Source organism: Camelus ferus, chromosome 15, assembly GCF_009834535.1.
Source record: "Camelus ferus isolate YT-003-E chromosome 15, BCGSAC_Cfer_1.0, whole genome shotgun sequence".
Lineage (NCBI taxonomy): Eukaryota > Metazoa > Chordata > Mammalia > Artiodactyla > Camelidae > Camelus > Camelus ferus.
This window is the reverse complement of record NC_045710.1, coordinates 41,668,425-41,679,004: the sequence shown is the minus strand read 5'-3', so window position 1 is coordinate 41,679,004 and position 10,580 is coordinate 41,668,425. Positions and strand designations below refer to the sequence as shown.

The window sequence follows — 10,580 nt, the reverse complement described above, 5'->3', positions numbered from 1 at the left end:
GTAATGTCCTCTGATTTCTGGAACTTACAGCTCACAAAGGGAAATGTCAAGCCCTTTCTGTATGTCTATTATTATTTTTTTAAACGAGAAAGGTAAGAGAGCATGCTTTCAAGGTGGACTCCATGATACTCTGAAGTATAAAAAATTTCATTACTAAAAAAACCCACTTTTAATATTTTCTCTTTAAAAATTAAGTACCACACTTAAAACTTAAAGGTTTTTATATGCTATGATTTGATTAGCATTTTAGGACAGGGAAGCAGTCTGAAAAGAAAATATTTTGCTCTAAGTTTACCTTTATTACTGTAGTTACAGGGAACGCTGATTATTAAAGGGAATATTCTGAAAATAGCATGTGAATGTAGACACAGCTGATAAATAAAACAAAATTTTATTTAAGCCGTCATTAAAATATTTAAACATGCACTAATGTTTAAGGTATAATATTGCTAGTGGAGTCTGAAGGTTGTTGTTTGCTGCTGAGGAACTGGATGCTGATTTTATTCTCAAGAGGTTTTTTTTTTGTTGTTGTTGTTGTTATAAATATCTCATAGCATCACAAGAAATAATAGCTCAGCATCTATCTCTTCGGCTGCAAATACCTTTTCAGTTCATTCATCTCCTTCATGTGTTCTGAGCTGCTAGATTCAGACCTGGGGAGAAATATTTTTTTGTTTTTCTACAGTATTTCTTGCTTTGTTTTAGTTACCTCAATAACTCTTTCCCTTCGTTCTACTTTGGAAGGCATAGCCATTAAAGAAGTTCACAACTTATATTTTCTGTCTGAGAACCAGAAAAGTTTCTCAGCATTTTCTCAAAGGCACATGGGTAACCTTATCACTTACAAAATTCAGGCATAAACTCCCTAATGTTTTAGCTAAAAATGAGTATCTGATTCCTTTCCCATGTAACATTCTGAGTAACAATGCTGGGTATAGAGAATCATGTAAAATAGAATGATAATTAAAATATTTGTTCTGGTTCATTCTATTGGTACTGTTTTTTCTCCCCTTTAAGAGATCTTAAATGCTTTCATTTTCAATATTAAAAATCTGAATTTTTAATATTAAAACTGCTAATTTTAAAAATGACAGAAAAAAACCCCAAGGTATCATCTGCAGGGAAACCCATCCTCTCCTCCTACACACACACACACTTGGGCCCTAGACTGTGGGTGGGGACCCTCTCCAGGAGTGCCAAAACAGTTTTAAAATGACTGTCCAGCCAGTACAGGCATTAGAAAAATTGTCTTTGCAAAGGGAGGTGGGAAAGGGCAGTGTGTGGAGTGGGAGGTGGCATGGGCTGCTAACCTCACCTGTCCTCTCCCCTCGGTACCTGGGCTCCAGAGTAGCCAACTGCCTGTAGGAAGGGCCAGTCTGAATCTGCCTCAGAGGCTCTGGGCTGAGTCCACACTCTGGAGCCAGGGTTGGCAGGTTCCACTAAAGCCTGCAAGTTAGCAGGTATGTGTCCACGTGAAGGGCCAGACAAGAGCCAGGGGTCCTTGATCCCAGATCCAAGCAGAGCAGTTGGTGGCCAGGTTGCTAGCCTTCCTTATTTGATCAGGATGGCTAACACTAAAGCCTTGTCTTCTGCCAGCGTTCTCAGGTTCTTCTCAGATTCTCTGCAGAGCTCAGAAAATCCTTCACCACGACATCCCCTGATGTGTGCAGCGTAGCGCTGTCAACTGGTGGCCACGTTGGAGGACATGGGTGAGAACATGGCTCAGGAGGCTCTAAAGTGTTAGCTACTTTGCTGCAGGCAGAATCAGGGCATCCACTGCAGCTTCCTGGGGCCAGGATGATGCCTGGGTTCCCATTAGCCTGGCCCAGCTTCAGCAATTCTGGGAGACTTAGCTGGCACATGAGGCATTACGGCGCCAGCTAACGTCCAGAAAGCTGGGTGGCTCTGTGACGTTCTGGACACTTTGGGAGAAGCGTTCAACTCCGATGGGGAAATCAGGCAAAGGCCTTGGCAGTGGCACCTTAAGACCCAGGAGGTGATTCTGAGGAAGTCCTCCTACCAGCTATAGAAGTAGTACACCTGGGGCTGCAGGCCAGGCACCGAGAAGATGTGGTCATTGCCCAGTTCACGGAGGCAGGCCAGGCAGGCCCTGGCATAGTCCCTGCAAGCCACACTGGCAACTGTGACCAATGCTACCTTGCGCATGCAACACTCCTCCTGGGCCATCATCTTAAACTTGGCTTGGCACTCACCGTGGGCAGCGTGAACACCTTAACCTGCTCCACAGGTGCGTTGAGCCCTGTGTGACGGCCCTTCAAGTCCTGCACCTGCGCCGCGGCCTGTGAAGCCTCGTACATAGGTCAGGCCAAGAGCGGCTGCGCGCGAACAACGCGGGACTGAACGCAGGCGCGCTCGGGACGTCAGCCCCGCCTCCGTGCGCCAGCGCCGCCTCCTCCTCAGATGCCTCCCCCGTACGGCCAGAGAGCGTCCACACGCCGCCGAGCCCGCGTTGGAGCTCTTCCGGGTGCGCAGGAAAGACCAAAGCAGCGACTCTGTGAGTGACTTCACCCTGGAGAGGGGCCCCTGCATGGCCAGGGAGTCATTGGTGTGAAGGGTGTGCTTGGCCAGACCAGGGCTCTCGCGCCAGCGGACAAAGAGGCCAAAGCTGTGACTGGTGCCATAGGCCACGAAGCTGCGCTCGGAGTGTTGAGAGACCACAGAGACAGCGGGGCGACAGGCACTGAACCAGCACACCACATAGGCTGGAAGCCAGAGGCGAGGGCAGCCTCTGACTCCTTCCACGTGAAGCCCTCACGGTACTGGAGGAAGGCCCGCTGGCCGTGCTTACCGCCTGCTCCGAAGGCTCCCAGCTCAACTCCGGCACCGGCACCTGACCTGCAGTGCCGGCTGCCACCATTTGGGCTATGTGCTCGCAGAGCGCCACCTTCTGCTCACCGGGCAGAGGATCATCGCTGCAGGGGTAGAAGTAGCCCATCTTGCAGAAGGGTAACCAATGGTCCCTCCGCGGCCTGAGCCAGGCTGTTGGTGTGCCTGGAGTGTCTCTGAAGAGGCCAGCAGTGCTCAGCTTGCAGGATGGCTAGGGTGCCACACCGGAGGCGTCCCAGAACCGCACAATGCTGTCTTCATGGCCAGTCAGCAGCAGCCTTTGCTGCGATGGCTCCCAGGCTGAGTTCTGGTATCAGTGATGGGCCAGCTCGGGCGTTGTGCAGGAGACTGGCTGGGAGCTCTGCTGCTCGCTGGCGCTCACGATGCAGACCCATGGCTTGGCGGGGACATTGGCGACGTGGGCTGAACAGGTAATAGTGGATAGAAACACTTTGTCTTAATGCTGACTGCATGCGAGAGAATTTTTTTTCTAACCCTTAAGCATGCCTTTTCACAATGCATGACTAAACAGCCGCATCCAAACACGCTGGGCCACTCAGTGAGCAGGTGGGCGTGTTCTTTATTTGAAACAGAAGTTAGGTATGGAGAAAGGTGGAGGAATTAGAGTATTAAAGATGGATTCTACCTGGGCTATCTGTACTGAAACATCTCTTAGTTCAATATTGTTGTATCTACCAATTGCAATTTCTAAGTCATTTTCTCATTGAAGGAGCAGTTGAGCAGGTGTAGCTAAAAGTGTCTTTAATCACTTCTGCCTTAATTTGAGAGTTTTGCAAACCATTGAAATTTGATTTTAGAATCTCATTTAGTAAGCTAAAAAAAAAAAAAAGGAAGGCAAACTGGAGTTTTTGGTTTTGCTTTTACACCTGGTAATACAGTTAGGGCATTTAAAACCAAAGGGAAGTGATCACTGTGAAGAAAATTATGACAGTTCTAACGTTTAATAGATTAAAAGGTTTTATATATATTATCTAATTCCTCTCAGTAATTGTGAAAATAAGAGAGACGTAAATGTTGCTATTTGCATTTTATCCCAAAGTCAATAGTCTTAAATTATTAAAGAATATATATAATATATATTTTACATGCAAACACATATAATGTGTATACACACAGAATGAGAATAGCTTAGTTTTCGCAGTTATTCAACTTTATCATCAATGGTTTCCTTCAAGGGTGTCTTTCATGTAAGTGTTCTAGAATGCTGTTTCCCATCTCATTTATTATTTAGTTGCCCTGTTTTATTCTTTGTTTCAATTGCGTAATGTTAAGGCATTGATGGTCCAGTACATAAACAAACTGACCAGAGGGGCTAGAAAAGACACGATGAGACTCATAACAAAACCCTTCTTAACTGACATTTCCCTTAAGAACACAACCTGCCAAAAAGCTGGTATTGAATCAAGAGTATATCACCAAATGGAGGTTTGAAATTGACCACCCCAGCACACACACACAACTTCTTAGAGTTGACATCTGTGTTCTATTTAGGTTCCTAGACATTGTCACTGACCTCACCATTGAGCAAATATTAGTACATCTGCTTTGCAAGAAAGCTCCCTTTGAATTACAAATATTACACTATAATTTCTAAGTTAGTGCAATAATCCATAAACATTAGGATTGCTCCCACACTATGCCAAGCGTACAAAATAAATTGAGTCACAAAATATTTGCTCCAAAGCCAAGCCCATCCTTCACATGAACAGTTTTCAAAACTGATGCAGACACACTAATGAGCAAGACTGCTGCTGATTTTTAGAACTTTTTCCTGCCCTTTGAAACCATTCTTCAGCATTAGGTTCAGGTACTACAGTGAACTGAACACAAAGCTTACATTGAACACATGCAAATAGATGTGTTTTCAGTAAATATATTGAAAGAGTATACCAGAGGAAATTTCACATTACTTAATATTGTGAGCTTGAATTTTTACTTTCTTATATATACGAGTGCATACACACACGAGTGCAGACACACATACCCCTGCTGGTACACACTTGCCTTGTCATCAGTGAAAATGGGCTGACGTTCTGGATTCAATGACTTTCAGTGGCAAAGCCTAACCAAAACTTTTCAGGAATTTTAAAAGTCTATCTTTTAGGGTCTCCACTCTTTCCTATCAGATTTCTTTCTGAGTAGGTTCCCTTTTGATGATCAGGATCCACATTAAGGAACATATTCACTATTCAGTAGATGTCAACATCTGTTTTAGTTTTATTTTTTAGCAGCAGAACAGCCCAGATTTTCTTTGTAATTTATTTTTGGTATCAGCATCATTCCATTTTCTCCATGCTGCCCTCCTGAAGTACATTTAAATCTTCCTTAAAATACAGTGAGCACTCTACTAGAGAATGCCTAACTTTTAGCTTGTTTGATTTGAAATGCATAGCTTGAGCAATCCATCTCAATATAATATTTGTTTTCATCACTGAAGCTCTATGTTGAGAAGAGATCTCAGAAGTTTGCTTTTTAGGATAACTTCCTAGACTGTCACATTTCTACTTAGGACTCATTGCCTTCTAATTGGTGTAACTTTCATACAATTTAAATTTTCTTCATTTTACTGTATTAGGGAATAGCATGAGATGATTCTAGGTTCCCAAATTCTCTATATTTAATGGATTAAGAAAAAGAAATGCAGTTTCAAACTAGAGGCTCAGGATGAAATAGAGGACAGGGAAGTGAAAGAATCAATGTGTGGTGTTAGCGGTGGTGGGTGGGGAATGGCTAAGCAGTGCTGCCAAAGGACATCTCACGTCTAAAAGCAAGACCACTGATAATTTTACAGAGACTGTTGCATGGATGCTTCTCTAAATGCCTCTCTATTCTTTCCCAATTAAGTTTATATCAAGTCCAGGAGGAGAGTAGATGTTGATTTTCTTGGGGAGCCAATCCATCATTGCTCTGTGAGTGCCAGATTAGGTGGTGTTTGGATTCCAGTATTGCAAACATAACATCACTTGGTTACTTCCTCCCAAGTAATCCAGTAGGTAACATGTCTTATAACAGGGATAGTTTTTAAAGAAAACAAGAAAACAACTGTGGGAGTAAATGTGTTGTCCTAATTGACAGGTGTTTTGACCGCTAAACCACTTTTACATTCTTAAGCTGACATATTTAGATGTGTGTGTGTGTTTTATCAGTCTTCAGTGCTGCACTGCCTGCTAATTTAGTTCAGTCTACAATCTTGGAAATGACTTCTTTCATTCCTAGATCCACGTCATTACTGTGAATAATTAAAAAGCAGTGTTCTACCCTGTTGGTAACTTCTTTCCACTTTGAAATAATTCCATTCCCTGGCATTATTGCGGTGATCACGCCTGACCCTTCATCCAATTTGCGGGCTCTTTTGCCAGCTCTCTGCCTATGGTGGGTCTGCCCTTAAAGCACTTTCCTTGTTGAAGTGTTTTCTGACAATATAAGTATAATATTAACTATGTATGCAGTTCCTTACCGTATTCCTTCTTTGTGCCAATTAGTCTTTTGTGTCTATTTTTTTCCTAAATCACACAGGCTTTCTCCTCCAGCAAAACTGAACACGTGCAGCAGTTAGTGTCCTGCCCCAAATGTTCTCTCACTAGTCTCTCAAGGTGCAAGCTTAGTGCTAGACGTTCCTTTTTCACACTGCTTAGAAATTCTGTGATGTTCATTGTCTGTGTTATTTCCAGAAGATGCCCAGCAAATTTTGCTGAATTGAAATATGTATTTCTTTCATTAAATATAAGCTCCTTGGGGACAGGGACTGTGCCTTAATGCAACTTGCAGTGTACATTTGGTATTAGATGTTTTAAAAACCTATTTTTTTTTATTGGCAGATTGATTTGTTAAACTATTTTGCTTGAGTTTCTCTCTTTTTTCAAGAAAGGTCAGAGTTTTGATTTGTCTAAACTCTTGCAAGTCCTTATTTCAGAGAGTAGTTCCTTAAAGGAACTCAGCTATTTCTCTATTGGTCACTATCCAATTTCTGGTGCCTCTAGGTTTTGCTGTGTGTATCTTATGGGGGAAAAAGTATTTGTCCAGTTGGCTTCTTTGTAGGAATAACTGAAAGGGCAATAATTTGGCATTCGTTAGTTTTTAAAAAATGGAAGGAAGGGGAGGCTTTTAATTGTATGGGAAATTTAATTAGATTTAGACTAATTAAATTCATTTTTTATATTAACATGTTCACAAATATTATTGCATCTCGTTAGATTTCATTCTTTTAGCCTTACTGAACAATATTCAGTAGTAGTTTCAGATTACAATAAGTTCATTATGAAGATAAGGTGGAATTAGTGTAGGAAGCTCAGCTGGTTGAAGGGGTCTGTACTTTAATTACTGCAGAGGGTGTGCATATTAATTACAACACAAGTGATATTTACTGTACCTCAGGAACATATGACAGGGTAAAGATACTGACAGCACCAGCTAATAAACTCTGTATGATAATGAGGAGAAAAGACCATAAAAATAGAAGGAAATAAAATTATTCATAAAGTATATTGATCCCAAAGTAAAGACATTAAGCTCTGATGAAGGGCAACAAAAGGGAAGCTCCTCACTTTATCAAACAAATAACCAAAGTAGAGAAATGTTAGCAGGGAGACAGATTGTCATTATACTGGTCACATGATCGCACTCCAGAGAGTACACAGGAGCCATAAAGTGGGAGATTTTTAATAAATCAGCAGAAAGCCATACTGTCACCTGCAGGAATCGAGGTCGCGGTGGCTAAGGACAGCTTCTTAGAGTGGAGAAGTCGGATATGCTGCAGTACAAATGGGGAGGAACCACATGCGCACAGAATGTGGTTCAAGAGCCACTGTCCCCTCTTGGAAAAGCGAGGGGCCACCTAGGAATACTGTGAGAGTAGCTCTCAGGAGTAACCCAGAGACCATCAGCCACTTTCCCTTGTGGTTTGAATTCACCAGCTATGATTTTGAGGTGGTGAAGGGAAACAGGTGGGGGTTGCTTGGATAATTGTTCCCAGGAAATGCTCATTTACACCAAGATCCTGTCAGAATCTATACAGCTCAAAGGAAAGTTCAAATTTTGGCCTGGAGTGACTAAATCTGAGGTTTTATTTCTTTTGTTTTTTTATGTAGGCCTTCCAAAGGAATGGTCATTTTTTAAAACAATTATTTAATCAACGACTAACGTTTATAAACAAGCTCATTTTAGAAAAAAAATTGGCTAACATGCTAATTCTTCATATGCATCAAAATATTGAATGTAGCCAGGTTTTTGTGAGGTATGTATTTGTTATCTTGGAGTTTATTAGCCAAAATCTGCCACAGATACTGCTTATGGTTGACTTATCATGGAGCAAAAGGACATTAGTTACCTGTTTATCGTAACACATGAAATAATGATGTGGACCAAACCCTTTGAATCACTTTAAGTTGATTTTATGAGTAAAACATTTTTTGTGGGTGTATGTATAAATAGTGATTTTACTATATGTTGGAAATATGTGATATAGATTTGTATGTGTGAACGTGAATGTAGCTATAACAGAATATGCAGTTCTGGTTAAAACCCCTCAACAGAGTAGCAGTGAGCTCAGAGACAGTGAAGAGAGGGGCACACTTAGGGCAGCGTGTCCTCTGGGCCCGCAAGGTGGTAATATATCAGAGTGTCTGCAGACAGAAAACAAAGCAGGAGAGTCCTTATTTTGGTTGAAATCCATAAGATCGTGAATTGAAAGGATTAGACATCAAATTCTAGAATGAAATTATGGAAAAATCTCTTTGCAACTTGGGCAAGACAAATAAAAGGAATAACCAGTTCACTCAGATCGGAAGTATTTTAGTTTATGCAATCCTGGAGCAGAAGAGAAGAGAGCCGTGGACGCCGTCAAGAGGTAGTGGTGCCAGTGCTGGTTTCCCATTTGTCCCTCTGCCCTTTTCAGGGCCTTACTCTTGGCTATCCCTAATAATCCAGGGCTTTCATGCTAGCGTTTCTTTCCTTTGGTGATGGGGTTGAAGGGTTATTTTACTCACATTAAGGTGAACTATATCCAGGAATATTTTTATTTTAAGAAAACAATGCTTCATGTACGCTCACATGTTATAACTTGACTATAAATGAAGTAGTTATATGTGAGCATAAGGAGCCATCTGAAATTACTCAAATGTATTAAATCGTTATGAATATGACCTGCATGAAAGGTCAAACATAGAGCAAGGGGAAAAGAGGTGATAATTCAAGTTTTAAAGTTGTTACTTTTGGGAAATGGGTTATTTTACCCCAAATATGTGTGATATTACAATATTAAGGCACCAAGTCTGGAGGATTGTTGGGTACCTGGAACGTGGGGAGTATGTGTTTGATAGTTATTGGCTGAATGAATAAACAAATGATTGGATGATTGAATGAGTCCACCTCAGGTCATGTTTCACCAGTCCCTGAAAATGACTGGCAGTTTCTTCTGTGTCTAGTAAACTGGGTAACAGCTAGAACACTGGCATTTGGCTTTTTATGCTCAGAGTCCCTCACTACAGTGTCTCTGTCATCACCCGAGATGTAAATGCTGGCTAGAGGATTACCGCTGTGGAGTGGCTGGGCCCTTCTGTGTTTGAATGTAAAGGACATGGGTCATAATGGGAGACTAATGCACTTGTGTTGAAATCTGGAATATGAAGTTGTCTGCAGTTCACCCCATTGGGAGGTTCAAACAGTTTCACGATAAATATAAATAGCTTTAGCAGACTTTCAATTATTAAGATGTTGATGTCTGTTTTTGTTCAAAATATTCTGACCCTTGGAAACAAAAGAATGGTTTAGGTGCATACCAGTTATATGTACAAGCTTCTTGGGAACAGATGGGAAATTCTAAGCTTATGACCCTTATCAACCAGGATTTAGTCTGGGCTTAGTTGAGTATAATTCTGATTTTCTGTTCGTGATTTATGGATTTCTGTTATGACATTACTTCTTTTTTTTTGGTTTTATTTTTCCTGGTCCCTCTCACAGGGTTCATGCCGCTCTTGTGCCATCTCATTGCCCTTAGCTTTGCCTCTTTCCTTGTGTATGTTGCTACAGTGATCTATAGTTCACTGTTCATCATTGTTTTTCATCCTTCTCCCATCTAATTTGGTCCTGATACTCTATTTCTGCAATTGATACTTTCTCTTTTCCATGTTCTTACCGTACGGGCTAATTTTTGAACTTACCTTCTAGAACTGCTCTTCTCTTCTCCAGCAGAGAAAGCGTTGAGTTTGTTGAGAAACTATCTTAGGGACATCTATCAATGTCCATTTAAGAAAGAAGGGCAGTCCTTATCTTCCTCCACTTATTTCTTCCTTGAATTAGGAGGAGATAAAGAATATTTGATGCAGATATTAAGTAGACATGGATTCTGAGGTTCAACATGTAGAAAGCAGAGGATTTAGTAGTTAAAGTAGCAGTGAGGCAAAATGGGTTGTATCATCTAAAGACTGGGATAACAGTCTATATCCTCAAGTTAAGGAATCGTTATTTTTACATTTGGAATAAGTACATGGGCGTTCTCACCACAGTGTGTTGGTTGAAATTAAATATTTAAGTTTAAACACAATAAGAGACCTTTAAAATATGTTATTACATTGGACCCAATGTGCTTTGTCATCACTACAGTTACAGGGAGCCACAAAATTCTTATATTTCAACTACACAGAACATCTTGTTGATCCTCAATGCATTGATGTGAAACTTAGGGAAAGTCCCCAAGGCCTTTGAACCTTCGCACA

At 41.3% G+C, this 10,580-nt stretch overlaps 1 pseudogene; it reads right to left on the bottom strand.

Annotated features, from left to right (window-relative positions):
• Positions 1–1,551: 1,551 nt before the first annotated feature.
• On the bottom strand, positions 1,552–6,521 carry LOC116668824 (annotated as a pseudogene).
• Between the last annotated feature and the right edge of the window lie 4,059 nt (positions 6,522–10,580).